Source organism: Neopelma chrysocephalum, unplaced genomic scaffold (genome assembly GCF_003984885.1).
Source record: "Neopelma chrysocephalum unplaced genomic scaffold, ASM398488v2 Primary Assembly neopelma1_26, whole genome shotgun sequence".
In the NCBI taxonomy this organism is placed as follows: Eukaryota; Metazoa; Chordata; class Aves; order Passeriformes; family Pipridae; genus Neopelma; species Neopelma chrysocephalum.
In genome coordinates this window covers 2,114,599-2,131,965 of record NW_020897695.1, presented here as the reverse complement: position 1 = coordinate 2,131,965, position 17,367 = coordinate 2,114,599, and the positions used below count along the sequence as shown (strand labels likewise).

The 17,367-nt window shown below is 40.5% G+C and overlaps 1 protein-coding gene across 8 annotated transcripts in view; it reads right to left on the bottom strand.

The window, feature by feature from the left end:
- The window catches only part of CREB5 (cAMP responsive element binding protein 5), a 256,578-nt gene that overhangs the window by 218,600 nt on the left and 20,611 nt on the right, over positions 1-17,367 (bottom strand). Inside the window, exon 1 of one of the 8 annotated variants that reach the window (XM_027675308.1) lies at positions 9,832-9,911. The exons of 6 other annotated variants lie outside the window; for them this stretch is intronic. The gene's annotated coding sequence lies outside the window, so the exon portion shown is untranslated. Of the gene's footprint in view, positions 1-145; positions 150-9,831; positions 9,912-17,367 lie in introns of those variants that run through there. One more of the 8 variants, XM_027675307.1, reaches the window with a different exon arrangement.

The following is a 17,367-nucleotide window of genomic DNA, read 5'->3' as shown; positions in this document are numbered from 1 at the left end:
AAGTGAGAGGAGACGTGGTTAAACTCCACTTGTGAATAGTAAAGACCCCCATCAGTTTATGCAGCATTTTAAACTGCTAGTCAAGGCTATTCAGTACAGCGTTATTTATAGATAATTAGAGTATTATTAGAAATGCTATTACGACTTGTTGGTTTTGGAAGTGTAATACACGCAGGGTTAATGCCTATGGTTGAGCAATACATACTTGCATGAGCAAAGTCAATTTGAAGTACCCTTGTGCTGAAAGGGTGCATGGTGTTTTTCGTCAGCATGGGCTTTTCAGTGGAAGTGCTTGTTTTCCGAACTCGCATCACGCTTTCCACATACACACATACAGGGCTCATTATCACAGCCCTGCCTGCTTCAGCTGCTACAACGAGGGGTCTGTCAGCATTTCCATTAGAAACCCCCTGGTTTCAGGATTAAAGCATTTCCAAATGGTTCTGGATGCTGGAAAGCAATTTATGTCTGGAGTCCCTAAGAAGGACTTTAATACGATGCACATTTGAGCTGGGGCTTGAGTCCTCACTGGTACTCCAGTGAAGTTTTTGTGATTGCATTTATGACATTTATATGTGGAAAAACACTTAGCTTGGGCCTTTACTCAATTGTTTTAAAAGAAGAGAGCCCCATAAATTTTTAGGCAGAGCTGAGGGCTCTCAAAAAGTAGTTGATGTGTGAATTGCCTCAACAGCAAGCAGCCTTCCTTCAGTCTTTTCCCTGTGGCTGGCATCTGTGAAGTCGCTGGCCACTGGCATGCTTCAGGATCGTTTGAGAACAGTAAGAAAAGGATTCTTGCTTTGTGCTGCCAAACACCCCAGTTCCTTTTTAAATGGCCACTTGTTTTGCTTATTGCCTGCCGAGACAGAATCCAGTGCTGGGAAGGCTCCCCAGCAGTCCTAAGGTTTTGTCCCATCTCTCTCTTACAGGTATATCCATTTACCTTCAAATAAGTTGAGGGAGAAGAGTTTTTGATCCCCTAACTCAGTATTTGGCTGCTAAACCTCACTGCTTCTGTTATCAAAGAAAGCCAAATAGCTGCCTTCTGGCTTTCTTCTGCTTATGCAGAGCTGTTTTCTTCTCAAGAAAGAGCAGAGCTGACTGGGCATTACTAAAAAAGTAAGGGGCAAAGACAGGAAATTTCAAAATGGAACAAGGATGAAGTTTGTAAAACTTCAGAATTAAGGAGTGGGGGAAGTAAGGGGAGGAAGAACCACAAAGGGACTGGGGGCAAGGAGCCGTCAGTGGAAATAGAAAAGAGAAAGACAGTAGAAGTAAGGACTGCAAACATTGAGGACCGTGCTGAGGAAGAGGAAGGGAGTAAAAGGATACCTCTGCAAAAGAAACTCAAAATAGAAAGTGGATGACCTACTGCCTTTCCACATAGCAGCACTGTGAGAGTTCAACACTGTATGTGACCCATGCAAGTATTTGGTAGAGGGCACGATTTGTCCTCTGCACTGCATAGAGCTGTATTTCAAGACTAGAAGAAATGCATGAGTCTAAATGACTACATTTCTTGGACTCTCCATTTCACTATAGGAGACCCATCATGGATTTACTTGTTATAGTGCAAAAGGATTTGGTGTTTTACAGAAATGGCAATGGGGTTATTAAGCACAGGCCACAGAAGACAAAAATGAACATAGGAGAACAGAAAACCCAAAAAACCAACACCTAGCACTTTTGAAAACTGTTCACGAAAGTTATCTCAGCACAGAAATATTCTATAGGAGAACTCAGATCTTTATAGGGCAAGATGGCTATTACTTCAACTCTGGAAAAACACTTTGAGAATAATGTGGTTATTTTGCACTCTGTGATTGGCCAAATAGGGCCAGCCTAACCTGGATGCGGCCCAGGTTTGTAGCTCTGGAACTGTCCCCCACTGATGGCATTTGCAGAATAGCCCTTATACCTGCTCTCCCTGGTTACAAGTCTAAAATGACATGAGAGACCAGACTGTAACCTCACTGACAGCACTGAGGTTTGCTTAACAGAACATGCAGCAGCAGCAGCACAAGCTGTGACAATGTAAGGAAAAGGAAAGGCATTATTCAAAAACAACATTTTGCATACCAGCAGACAGAAACCATTCCTGTAGCACTTCTCCATTTTCCCTATGCGCAGTTTTTCTGATTTTCAGTGCTGGAAATTCAACAGCTAATCCAGACCTATTAAAGCAAACCCAGTATCTGGGTCTATGGACCTACCATGACAAACGTTAGGAAGAATGTCACGTGTTTATGGGTAGTCAAACAGCATCTAATGCTGTGTTTATCTCAACATGAACAAATACTGTCATTGTCCTTTATCATCAGACGTTCAATTTAAGTGCTCATGTTAGGAGACTAAATTAGACTTGACGGTCTTGGAAGGGAGGGAAGGAAGGAATAATGGAGAGAAATAGAGGAGGGAGAAGAGGAGGAAAAAGGGGGAGTAAGGGGGAAAAGGGGAAGAAGGAAAGGAAGGAATGGGAAGAAGTGAGGGAAGGGAGGAAAGGGAAGGGAGGAAATGGGAAGAAAAGGAGGAAAGGGAAGAAAGAGAAGAAAGGGAGGAAAGAGAGAAAAGGAGGAAAGGAAAGAAAGGGAGGAAGGGAAGGAAATGATGGGCTATGTTAAAGCAAGATTCAAAGGATCAAATGCTTTAAATTGTCTGCTACAAAAGGACCCTCCATTATTTTAAAAGCTTCAACACTCAGACTTCCTTGATTGGGTGCATGTACATTGTGATATCTGTCCTTATTTAGGTCACTGTCCATCTCACAAATTGTTCTGCTCAAAGGGAGATGGGGGAACTGCAAAACAACTGCAATAACACAAGTGGCAGAAATCTTGCTTCAAGAGACAACCACTAACATCTATCATTTTAAAGGAAAAACATATTTGCTCTGTTCTTTATGAGCAAGTCTTGGCTTCTCCCTCTACAGGACAGAGTCCCTTGGGGTACAGCATGAGCACAAAGAAGTTAAAGCCACCATTAGCTGAAATCAATATTTACTACCAAATTCTTGAAAGATTTAAAGGAGAAGATACATGCAGAGAACACCATTCCAGTCTCTTACAGTCATTATTAACATGGACTTGATAGCACCCACTCTCCCTCACTACTAATTATTTTGGGTTACACACTTAACAACACTTCAGTGTGATATTTGATTACCTACTAAGTTGCTAATAATATAAGAATGGTCTGCTTAAAATTGTATCTAATTATTTTTCAGGCAAAGGGATAAAAAAGAACAGAAAATGCTTAGCCTGTCACAAAGTCTGCCCCAATATTCACTCATCTCAAAAAGGGTACTGTATTAAGTGAGGTGGGTCACCTGTATTCTACAAACCCCTTCACAATCACAGCCCCGTTCCCAGAGCTGCAGCACTCACTGTGCTTCATGTCAGTGGTTCCTATGCCAAGAGCATTACTGTGGGTGTATGAAAGAAAAACAAAGAATCTTCAGATCAACTTTACAAGTTAAGATGGTTCATCATGCCTATTGCTGTGGAACAAAAAACAACCTACTTCAAGGAAAAAATTCAAGCGTTATGCACTGGAGGAAGCCTGCAAAGGGCAGAAAAGGCAACTGCAACTGTGGCGAGAGATGAAGCCCATGAAGCAGAGGGTGTCAATGATGAACTCCCAGTAACATCTGGCAAATAAGCTAATCTTTTGGGACTTTCCAATGTTGGCAGATAAGTGTGTTGTCCGTCCCTTCAAAGGCTGACCTCATTTCTATCCTTGGGTTAATGGCATGCGAAGCTCTCTGCTACACTTACTTTTTCACTCTCCCCCCCCCCAACAGTTATTATTAAACAACAAACAACTTTGCCTATTGTTGTCGTTTGCATACAATTTAATTAAGAGTTTTCCCTCCAGGAATAATATTGACTGAAGGGTTTGAAAGATTGTTTTGGTTTTTAAGTGTACTGTAACTGCAGTATGCTAATTGCTTTGGTTTACGATACACAAATAGATAAAAGAATTCACCTACCTTGCATGCAAATAAACACTTGGATTTCCAAAGGGAAGGAAGAAAAAAAAAAGAAAGCATAAAAGATATCCTGGGGGAAACAACAACACAAGACTGCTTAGCTGACTTTCATACCAGAAGCAGTTAGGGGCTTTAACACAAGCTTTGAAAATTTTGCCAGCCCAAATTTTCCTTTTCGTTATTATATAAAATAATCCCTAAACCAGAACTCTGCAAACAAACTTTAGTATCTTATGGATAAAACTCTGCAATTCTGCATGTTTAAAGTAATTTTAAATTAAGATCAATCTCACTTTTTGCTTTTTTTTTCTTTGCAGTTAACATACAAGACAGTTTAAAATTTTCATTACATAGAAAAATGAGGGCATTAATAAATCAGCTACAAGCCATTAATTATTAACTTTCACTAATTTTTAATTACCATTTTTAAAGACATTTTTTTTTGTTGGGAACTTCTCTCTGCAAAATGACCAAAAAAAAAAACGTCCTGAATCAAACCTTCAATGTTCACTCTTCTAAGATAAAATCCTCTGAGGTGACAAATCTCTGCTGAGAACACTGGCAGCCCACATGTCCCCTCAGGCAGTACTCAGCACCAGAGAGTCTTAGACATTAAAAACTAAATACTATTCTTTTCAGCCCTGACAAATCAAGGGCAGGCTGATTTGCAACACTTAAAACTTTGTACGTGTGAAGCTACCGGCAACCTCCAATACGTACACCTTATCATGTTTCTCACCATCATATAACTAGTTTTACTAACAGCTGTGTAGCAACCTATTTCGGGTAAGTTTCATTTGGATTCAGGTTTATCTATATGTTTTTAAGAATACAAAGATGGAACCATCTTACCGTTAAAATACTTTCATAAAATAAGAGATTTTGAATTCTGAAACTTGGTTAAAAAGTTGTTTCCAAATCATCCATTGCATTGAATAAATACAGTGCAGCCCAACTAGACTTTAAAAGGGCAATAAGCAAATAAAGTAAGAAAGTATTCACTTGAACTAATAATTCAAAAAAAATACACGCTCAAAGAAGCTGCAGATATTAAAACAAGAGTATATATTTTTATAGAATCACAGAATAGTTTGAGTCAGAAGGGATCTCTAAAGGTCATCTAGTCCAAACCCCTGCAATGAGCAGGGACATCTTCAACTAGCTCAGGTTGCTCAGAGCCCTGTACCGAATGTTTCCAGGGATGGGGCATCCACCACCTCTCTGGGTGACTTTTTCCAGTGTTTTATCACTCTCATTGTAAAAAACTTCTTCCTTATACCTACTGTAGATTGACCCTTCTTCAGATTAAAACCATTAAGCCTTGTCCTATCACAACAGGCTCTGCTAAAAAGGTTGTCCCCGTAAGTGGTGGCCCACTTGCATATTACAACCAGCTCCTTATGGAGATTTTTTGTGAGACAGGAGGCTTCCAGCTTATCAAAACAGTTAAAACTACAGACTAGAAGAAGAATTCACAGTAGTTAATTAAAGTCTTTTTGGGAGACAGGGCAGGTATTTTAGACTCAGTCTCCTGGAGTATCCGAAGCAACATCAGTAATCACAGGACATGTCCCATGCAGGTATTATTAACAAACAATGCCCTGCTGCAGGCACAGCCATTCCCAGGGCTTTGAAATCAGTCACTACCAAGTCTTAGCACCAAAAAACACCAGGAGAGGCAAGCAATGCCCAGGGCAGGCAGCCTCCTTCTTCCCTGCCATGGCACAGGCCAACAACACAGAGTACTCTGCAGCGCTTCCTTCTAGCTAGCACTGGACCAAAAGGCTGAGGAGCATCTGCCTCAGCAATTCAGGTACCTGACTTGGAAGGAGAACAGAACGTCCCACAAACTGCTTGGCAGACATCCAAAACAAAACAAAAAATCCAAAGCATTTTGTGCTGCTCTCCCTGCCCTCCAACACCCCAGCTTGGCTCTGGCTTCCCGGTCTGTCCTGGATGTGTCCATAACCCTTGGGTCAAGCTTCTCAACCTTTGAAGGACTGGACCCAAGAGAGGGGCTAACTTTGATGAGAATCCAACACAGGTCTTCAAAGGCTTTTTTGCAAATATATGCTTGCTCTGACCACAAAAGCAGTGATCCCTATCCTCTCCTTGGGCAAAAACAAGAGTGCCTCAGAGGTACTCCTGAGGGTCAGAGGTGCTTCTTCAGTCGCCAGCACTAATACATTTAGTCCCCTGCAAATACATTTGCTGCATGTGAGATAAACAAGTCTGCCTCCCTCTCTACACCCAAAAAAGCAGTTCAGCATCTCAGAGGAGCTCCAGGGTAGGCAGGGATGTGCCAATGCCCTGTTCCCTGGTTGGGGAGGTGGGATGAGTTCTATCCTGACACCCCATGAGCCCCCTCTAGTTCTAACCCCCACAGAGCCCCCCAGACTCCACGGTGCCTGACATGCAGCTTTTCTGGTGGTCTCCATTGGAGAGAGCTGTGTGAGTGGAGGTACAGCCCAAGGCACACACCCAAGGTTGCTCAGCTGCTACTGCCTTGGGAGCACTCCCAAACCAACACAGACCATGGTTGGATTCAGGGCTCGCTAACAAACCTAGACAGGTCCAGCCTGTATACTTCTGCCTAGTCAGACCTCAATCTCTACCTCAAGGAATGAGTGATTTGAGATGCAGAAGGGACATAAATGCAGCCATCGCTCAACTGCCACTTGACAAGCAGGGGACATCTGACATGGGCTGCCACTCTGCTCTTGACTAATACAGCAACCACAAAGCAAACAGTTACCAGTGGTTGGGCAGGGGGATGAGTCTGCTTTCCAGAATCAATTGAAACAGCATCTATCATTAGGCAAATGCCACTGCAAACTATGGAAAACTCTTCCAGGAGCAGAGAGAGAGTTCTGCACTCCAGGAGTGACTGCACATGTCTGTGTGCACAGGAATGTGGGGTAGGTGGGAGTGTGCAAAGGGACATTTTTTTCCCTCCTAAACGGATGCAAGTACCCCTCAGCAATAAACGTCTCTAGAATTCTTATCAGAAGACTTCTAAATCGCATTAAAAAAAATCAGCCTTTCTGGCTCATGGGTTATTGCCTCCGTTAAGGAGGCAGTACATCGAAATGAAGCAATTCCTAGCCAGTGAATAGCCACAAATTTCTGGCAGTGATCAATCCATAACTACAAACAAGAATATTAAAAACTGACATGTATGAAAAAAAATTACTTGTCCTGAAAAGAAGGAGGCAAAGTGAGGGGTAATTCTCCGTAGACTGTGCGTTCACAATCTGCGAACAACTCACAGCAACTTATAACATACGCGAGTGTAAAGCAGTGAAATTCAAACATCTCTAAAAACCACAGATTTGTAACTTGCGCTTATGTAAATACACAGCTTTCAAGCCTCAGCCATCCTGGCCATAGCTCTTCTGGGAAAAATGAAAAAATCTTGGCTAAGATTTTCAAGAGCAAGTGGTGATACTGAGTACCTCCAGTTTTTATGTGTCCAATCAGAAATACTTTAAAAGGTTTCATTTTCAACTCCTGCTGCACACACCCTCTTCCAATCATATCCCTTTAGGGAATATTTATCTTAAAAAGTAAGCAATTATGGAAAAGTCAGACACATACACATTATTCTGTTCATTCTTCTCTCAGTAGTCTCTGTATCATGAAGATGTAATTCTATGCCAAAACATAGACAAGAGGCTAAAGAACACACATTTAAAAACTGATTTTAGTTCTTTCTGATGGAGCTGAAAGATGCTCACAATCATAATTAACTGAAATGAGCTTTAAGTATATTTTATCTGTAGTTTCATCTAAAAAATTCTAGCTTACATGATCTATCCCAAGTCATGCAAAGTTGGTGGTAAATCCAGGAAATAAATACATATATATTTATAGTTACAATATACTGATTAACTACAAGATAATTATTTTGGGAATGGACTGCATAGACTGATCTGGCTTTTTGCATTTTTAATTAATATAATTTATCTCATTTTGAACTAGGGTGCAGAGTTATTACTAATGAATACTTTGTATGAGAACTTAAAATAGAATTAACAAAAATTAAAAAACTATCTTAACATATAATTGCCTCAGTTTCTAAAAAGAGAATTTAATATATAAGCTACTTGGAAGGTCTAGCAAGCATATGAATACATAATTCCTTTTCCTTCCCTTGCAGGAACAGAAGACCACTCAGATTTGTACCAGAACAGCAAACAAAATAGCCTTATTATGAAAGTAATCTGGATGTAAGCACTCACATTCCCTGATAATATAGGTACTATAATCCATTACACAAAAAACCCAAAGAGCATTCAGAATCACTATTCTTAATCTGTGTGTCTGTACAGCACATGTTACGAATGGCTTCTGTCAACTGGCCAGATCCATCTATACTTCACAGTACCTATGCTATAGAGGTAATATAATCAGGAAATAAAGGCATAATTAAGGTGGCAGAATTCCAGCAAGGCAGATTTCACAGGTTAGTAGTATCAGTGACTGCCTCCAATAAAGGGATTACAAATCCAGGCCTCAGTGTCTGGAACGGCAGTGCACTTTTCAAAAGACACTTTGATCCTAAGCACATGATGGATCCTCCCAGTGTACAGTCTGCCTCCAATCATGCTCCTGAGGAGGGTCAGGGGTTATTCTCAGAAAGCTGTATTACTGCAGGATACTCCCTTCCAAGTATATGCTAACTATGAAGGCCATTACGTCTGTATACTCTAGCTGTCATAATTTCATGTGACATAGTGTCCAATATTTTTATAGGTAAGGCTTAGTTTTCTTCACAGAGGGAGCTATTTTTCTGGACAGCTACAGATACTGACTAATGCTTTTGCATTTGTCAATGCCACAAATAGTTTTTTGAATATTAATACTGCTAGATTTTCTTTCAAGAAAGTCAGAGGCAATTATAAACAGGTTCTATTATCTTCTCATATCAAAACAGGCAAAGAAAATGTTTAACATGAATTTTGGTTGGTTCATCAAAATAATATGATTCTTTGCATAATTCTGAAGAACAAAAAATGTTTGGAGAGCATCAAGAACAAATGTGACTGTCATGAATCTCCTTCTAAGGACTACAATTTAGCTCCTTTAGCAAACTCCTATGCTACACTTCCCTCCTTCTTCCTAGTGTTCTCCTGTCTCAAGTATTGCCTTGGTCCGATCTTGGACCATTCATTTTGCATTTACCGACATAACAGTTTATTTTATGCATTTTTCTGTTACTTCATAGGATGCATTTGCCTGTCGTACACAATGTGTTATGAAGTTTTTGTTGTTATGGTGTTTTAAAAAAATTAGATCCTTCTCTGAGGCACTCTGATACTACACCAACACCTTTGGTGTTGTCTTGTCTGGGCTGTAGGCCTAAGATGTTATCTCCTTTATGTAAGCAATGTTGAGAAAAGAAGCAGCCAAATATCCCTACTCATGTAAGAACATCTGGGCTAACTAACCAATCTAAAATACAAGGATCTCTTCTGGTGTCACATCACATATGTGCCACAAAAACCATATGTGGAGACACAGACTGCACCTTCTACTTGAAGTTAACCTGAAAAAAATTCACTGATTGTTACCTAGGCTGTAACAAACATAAAAGAGCAAAGATCAATACACTGAAAGCTTATTTTATTTCAATAACTTGTTAGAACTATTCACAGACTGTCTTGTTTTCAGCAGCAGTGTTCAGCTCTTTAAGAAGACTCTACATTTTTCTTTATAGAGTCCAGTCTTAGGTACAATTAAGCAAATTAATCACTTTAGCAAGTAAGTATCAGAGCAAAAGAAAAGAAAAAAAATCCAGTCATTTTGGTCCTTCACACTAAAAAGAAATTAAAGGAATGTACTTCATTTTTTCAAGAAAGTTCTTGCTATCTTCTTTTCTTAATGGCTTTCTCTGGCAATCTCATTCCCATTCTCATATTTTCCTAATGAAAAAAGAAAAGGGAAAAGAAACTGAAACCACAGTGAAAAAATATTTCAGGGAGGGTGTTTGTGTCACAGAATTCAGGGAATTTTGGGGGGAAAAGAATTATGGAACTTTTTATGTTTTGTGCTCAATGCAGTTTTTAGGTAATTTTACAGTTCCAGATCAGCTCTTCTGTTCATGCACATGTCATAACTGATGACAAAATCCATTTCACAGGAGTTGATGCAGCAACATTAGTGAGGCCATCACAACTTCCAGTTAGAAAACACAGGACTCAAACAGTCAAACTTCATAGTGGTGAAGATTCCTATTTCAAGAGAGGTCAAGTCCTTTTCACAAGTGAATATGATTCTGTATTTGGGAAGTAGGGAGAAGGAAGCAAAGAAAATCAGACTACACACGTGCTGGGAAAGACACTTTCTTGCCTTCATCCCTTTTCACAAAGTCTGTATAGCTTGTGCTTTTTGATGGAAGGCTTTAATTGTGTGATAAATAGTATTTGGTAAAACAATTATTTCCGATTTAAATCAAATCCCTTTTGGAAGGCTTTACTGGACCAGTTCTGCCTGCAGATCTACCATAAGTGAGTCTGCGTAGCAAAGACTAGTTCAGGCACTCGCTGATAGAGCACGAACGTGAAAATGCATATCCACCATGGACTGTGATTTTACAGTAACTTTTAAAGCAGCATGGCTAGAATATTGCAAGACTACTCATTTTGGTGTGTGAAAATCCCTTTGGTGTTTTCCAGTTAATAAGGATGAAAGGAGAAAGGAAAAAAAAAGAGAACAGAACATGGGAAAAAATTATAGGGCTGCATAGGCAGCCTCGAAGGAACATGGATTGAACAACCTTTGAAGTACCCAATTCTAAAATGAGATCATATGAGAATTTTTTAAAGCAATAAAATTGAAGCCTCAGAAACAAGTGTAAGTTACAGCCTGAAGTGCTTTATCACAGCTCCGTGAACCCTCTTCCATAAACTCTAGTTGTTTTAAAAGTTCATTTACTTCAAGGCAAAAGTTGAACTGATTGTGTGGGGATGAAAGGGCAGGAGGGATCTATAGTTTCCCAGAGGTGTGTTGATAAATAAGGTCTGCATCTCATGACATCAAAGTCATCAGAGGAGAAGAACTGTCTCCTGCCAGCCTGCAATGAGGCATTTTCCACTTGGGGATAAAAACAAATACCGGTGCCTTATGTGCTGCTTCAACAAAACTCCTGCCCTCTGGAGAGCAAAGCCTTCAATTTAACAACATGCCTACAGGTATGTAAAATCACAAACTAACTTCTAACTGTGGTCTCATTAGCTCTCTGGGCTAATGCTGTGCCACACAAAATACCCAAGTTCATTCTGAGGGAATGTGTCTGTTCACACAGCACAATGCAGAGCTGGGCAGAGATAACTAGCTCAAATCATGGAGGTAATACCAGCACAACGTTGCCCTTGAGCTAATCAGCCATGTCTTTCAGTGGAGCTAACTAAACCACACACAAAACACACAAAACTCTGCTGATGGGGAAAGACCTCTTCCAGACAGAAATCTGCCCATCTACACTCATCTGAGAGATTTTTATATTCTATGACACACACATAATCAATTTGACTTTAAGCATCCCCAGCATCTCCATCTCAGTCAATCATTCCAGACTTCCTCCATAATCAATGGAGAGAAATAGGCACATGAACACTGTTAACTTGACATAGACACCTCTACTGGGAAGAGAGGAATGATGAGCTAGAACTGCCAATTTTTGTCTGTGAAGGAAGGTTGGATGATTAGCTCGAGACCATGTAGATGCCTGCATGTAGTCAGAAAAACCGATTCCTCCACAACGAAAGTTGCCACAGCTGTCTGAGCTAGGATAATGCTGGCTGCCTGTCTAAAGGATGCTATTCATGTTCTTAAAGCACTGATTAGAGAAAGTGATAGGTTCAGAAACTGTTCAAGATAGGTCACTTTTTTTGAAACCAGATTGAGTTTTGCTGCCAGCAAAGCAGAAGGCTGGCTCCATTCTCCTCACTTCCATTCAAGTAGCATTGCCTGGCCACAGGTCTGACTGGAATTAGCAAGAGAAAATATCCCACACCATCCCAGGGGTGTTTCACCCTGCACACCCTGTGCATGGAGACCTGCCTGATCACACCAGAACAACCCTCCAGCTGAGTATGTGCAGACCTTCCTCAGGTAGAAAACCACTATGATGCAGGACCCCAACCAAGGTGCGGCACCTCATGCTACGGGACCAATCCAGCATAAAGAGTGTCTAAGCCACTGAAAACAAGTCATGTTTTCTCAAACTTCTTTCCCCAAACTACATCTGTGTTCAGATAATAGGTGTAAAAGATATCACCTTTAGATATTGATTGAGCTTGTATGCTATTGCTCACAGAACTTACTTTTAAATAGATTTAAATGATAACTTTATGAATATAACTTATGCTGGAAGCTGCAAAAAATTCAAAACTTAATTTCTGTTTCAAGCCTCATGGTTTGGCTGCCACCAGGTTCCTCTATAAGATGCAAACTTTATATCCTATTCAGACAGCTATTTGTTATGCCATTTTAAAGTAACCCACAGAAGCCTTGGGAAGAAATATAGCCAGGCAGCTGGAGGAGAGAAATTGTTCAGCTCAGAGACTTGCTCGGAGCCATGTAGAGACCTTTTCTTATTTTACAAATGAGAGAAGAATACAGATTTAAAAACTATACAAATGCTGAATCATTTGTTTTAGAAGATTTAGCAAAATTAAGCCTTTAAATTCAACTCTTCAAGTTATAAAATACTCCATCCAGGGCAGTTGTTACAGCAGGTTGACCTCATCCTCTAAGGCAACTTTTCCTCTCTATTCCTAAGCTCCGTAACACCCTGCAAGCCTCAAGGGCACCCCTGCAGCAATCTTTGGAGAAAGAAAGACAGGGAGAGAAAGTTGTCCTCGGATTTATTTAGCGAGAAAGAGGCCAAATCTGGGACAGGGAAAAAGGTTTGCATAGAGGCAGAGCTCTTGTGGATTTGTACAATCATCCATGCACATGGAATATATTGAACCTTGAACCTAAACTAAGGTCAAGCAAGTTTAAGGCTTGATACAGATGTTTCACAGAACTCTGGTAAATGAAGGTGAATGTTACTGTTAAAGCAAGAGAAAAAACAAGCTATAAAAACGGTTGGTCAATTGTTTATTTTTTTTTCAGTCCATTGTCAAGTTTACTTTGTCCCCCTTAAGCCCAGCACTGGTATTTCCTGAATCTGGGTGATGACAGCAATCTCTTATACACCACATAAAAAGGTTTTAGAAGTTTGAAAGCCATTCCTGGCCTGGTTTCTCCCAGGAAATATATCTCTCCAGTACAAGGGAATATTTGCATTTTCCTCATTTGTCTTTAATTAAAAAAAATACTGACTGTCTTCTGGTGCACAAAAAAACCCCAAAACACCCAAACCTAAATTCATTATAAGTGCAATACCAACTCCTCCATAACCAGTGAGAGGGCTTTTGAACCAAGATGACTTTTTTTTTTTAATTAAGTTACAGAACAATCCAAAGGGAAGTCCCTCAAGGAAAATCAACATAATAACTTTTTTAAAAGATACTACGATCACTTGTTTTTAGCCAATTACTTTTTCTCCTTTGGCATGAATGTGTTTGAAACTATGCTCAGAAAAGCAGCAAAGACCTTCCAAGTTCAATGCCATGATGAAGTGTAGGCCAACATGTAAGAAATCCCCTTTCCAAGCAAGTTCTGACTAACAGTGATAATGTTATTGGCTCTGAATCTGGAACAAGTCTCAAGATTTGGCAAATGTAGAAGAAATGAAAGTTTTTAAATAATCTGGAAAAGTTAAACAAAAATGAGGAGATCCACAGTAAAATACTGCTGTAATAATAATAATCACTTTTCAGTTGCAAAGAGTTTAGCATAAATAAACTTTGTGCTGGCTTTGGCTGGGTTAGAGTTAATTTTCTTCATAGTAGCTGGTATGGGGCTATGCTTTGGATTTGCTCTGAAAAACTGCTGATAATACAGGGATATCTTCGTTACTGCTGAGCAGTGCTGACACAGAGTCGAGGCCTTTTCTGCTTCTCACACCACCCCACCAGTCAGTGGGCTGGGGGTACACAAGGGGTTGAGAGGGGACACAGCCAGGACAGCTGACCCCAACTGACCCAAGGAATATTCCATTCCATATGGCATCCTGCTCAGCATATAAAACTGGGGGAAGGAGATGGAAGTGGGGAGGGGGACATTCAGAGTGATGGCGCTTGTCTTCCCAAGTCATTACACGTGATGAAGCCCTTCTTTCCTGGGGATGGCTGAACACCTGCCTGCCCATGGGATGTGGTGAATTAATTACTTGGTTTGCTTTGTTTGTGTGTGCATAAACTGTCATTATCTCAATTCACAAGCTTTCTTACTTTTACCTTTCCCATCGATGGGCTGCAAGGGGTTACGTGGGGCCAGTTGCCAGCTGGGGTTAAACCACAGCAACTTTTAACATTAGAAGGTACAGATGTGGTATTTTCTCTATTCTATTCACAGGGTACACAAGCAAAGGGACTTCAGAGGAGAGAAAACATCAGTATCAGAACAAATTAAAACAAGAGATGATGGACCATGAAGTATTTGTGTTAAGAACATATTAAAAATGAGACAGGTTTCAAAGTTAAAAATTTAAGGAAGCACAAGTTTGCAGAAAAGAGGAGTTTTCAGGAGTAGTATTAGTTTTTTTGGTGTTCCCAAGCTAACTACTTGAGTTATGCACTTGCAGGATTAGCATACTTGCTTCTGCAAATCAGATCTTAAGCTGGTTACTTGCTTTGTTTTCTCCATGTTCCCACCAAAGTGCCAGGAATCCTGGTTCCAGTTCCCCACTGCTTTGCCCCTTGGGTAATCATTAGTGCCCTGATTCATCAAAGCACTCGATTGCGTGCTTAAGTTTCAGCACACACCAGCACTCTCAGCTCTCAATTATCTATGGGTGGCTTAACCAGATTCAGTGGATTAACTATGCTCCCGACAGAGAAACACAGTACCTGGTGTTACATGGAGCCTGTGAGGCTCTGGCATGGCTCTGAGGTCAGGTTGGTAGTTCAAACACCGCTGTCCTCCTTGAGCTGTTATCATGAAACCAATGCAGGCTAGTTTGTGCTATATCAAATTTACCCCCATAGGACTCAGAGCACCAGGAAATACAGTCCAATGACACTTGAGTAGCTCTGTCACACACAGGTCTGCATCACCATGGTTCACCATGGGTCATGCAGACCCAGACTGTCCTGTGATAAATCACTGCCACATCCCTGCACCACGCCATCCAGCGTGTACCAGTATGTCAGGTACCCCCACGTGCCTGTATGCCAGGGGATGAAGAACAGTTAATTCCCACTGACTTTACTAAAATTGCCCAAAAGTTCAGAAAGTTAAAGAGGCATATTGTAGCATTTTGCATTTACAAAAGTAGCAGGCTAACTTTTAGTTTTTAAAAGTTTCACCTCAGGAACAGAATCCTCTAGCATCAATAATCAGTACCCAAAAACACAGCAGCAATCAGCTTAGTGGGATAGCTGCAAGAGATGTAGGGATTCAGACCTCCAAAGAAGTTCAGACTAACCAAAAAAGTTAATTTTCAAACAAAACCTATTGCACAGTCTTAGGAGAAGGATCTGAATTCGTACCAATATTTAAAAGCTTTACCCCATAATTCCATCATTCCCCCAGTCTAACAGTGAAGAGTATAGGGAAAAAATAGACAAAAAGTGAATAAGAAGATTATGTTTAAAATGCTGGAAATATTGGGGGAAAAAATAAATCAGGTACAGTGAGTTCTGCGACCTCAAATAAAATGATACTTAGAATTCAACCTGATGCCATGAGACATTAAGAAGAAAGAGATGCTTGCATTAGAGAACTAACAATGCAGCCATCCACTTCAAGTTCAGACAGACAAAAATCATTATTCAGGCCAAGAGCATTTGTAGAACTATCAATAGAAGAAAACAAATTTAACCCTGGGTAAGTATTTGCAAACAACACAGGCAGCTGAATTACACAGGGAAAGGATCAAAACAATGATAAGTTCTAGCGAAGATTAAGTACATAGAGACACGTTTGAAGAATTTAGAGGGCAGAACAAAGACTGAGATTGCTGGCACCCTGCTCCTGTGCATAGGATCTGGAAAGCATCAGGAAAGGCTGAAAGAAAAAAAAATACACAGACTGTGGACAACTGTGGGAAACAGAACTGCTTTATATAATAATGCCACAGTAATCCTGGGGAAGGGAGTGAGTAGTTCATATAGTTGTAGGTGCATTGACTGAGGACAGAAAAACTTGCTATAAGAGGAGAATATATGACATGTAACTTTAGCAAAGACTTCTGTGCACAAACACTATACAAAACTATCAGCTGTATCTGCAACTGTGCCACTTGGATCAAACAACTAGCTAGATTGCAGCTGGGTTGTGGAGCCAGCTGCAACATGATCACTGCAATTGTGATGAGCAGCAATATTAGACATGAGAAATGTGACCGAGTGCTGGTGATGCACAACCCTGCCAATAAGAACATCATGAAGCAAAAGATGCTATCATTTGGCATTTATAGTAGATGACTCATAGGAATACCACCCCCCGCTGGGCAACGGGGCAGAGCAAGACACTGATTTGAATGCAATACAACACCACAACTCCTTCATCTAATATGTTGAGAATGAATAGTCACTGTGGGTCATGCACTGCTCTGGCTGAACACATAGGTTAAGTTGCAAAGACAAGAACACCTAGAAAACAAGGTACAGCCAAGCAAAACAACCCATGCTAAAATGCAGAGAGCTACTGAATCCAGTAATGCTGCAAAAAATCACTGTATCAGTAGAAACTAGCAAAGACTAGATCAGCCACCTTAGCAAAAAATAGAAAAAAAAATAAATCAGGGCATGTACACCAATTCAAAACTGCTGAGAAAAAAGGCACAGCAAAGAGGTCAAAACCCATTAGCACCAGCTGAGGCATCTTAGTTTATGGTGATAAAAGTAGGTCTGGCACACGACCGCATCTATTGGCTACCAAATACAAGCACAAAGGGCGCCAGCCTTGCCTGCTGTAAACTGGACCAGACATGAGGAGAGACTCATGTATTAGTGTTGCTGCCACTGTAGAAAATGTTAAAGAAGCGCCATTTCAGGACTTTAAGAACCTAGTTCAGCTATTCCTAAACACAGCAGAGTAAGTAACTGAAAACTGGTAAGCTGAAATGGAAAAGCAATACAACTTCCTGCTTTGGACATGGGGACTCAGTGCTAAATCCTAAGAAATCCAAGACCCCCAAGAAACAGCCAGACACAAGTGGGTAGAGTGTTTGACCATCGTTCCAGATTTGATATGCATCAGTAATGTAATGCTTGTACTCAGTTAAAATCCAGCCTTGCACAGGGAGTGGAAGCGGTGGG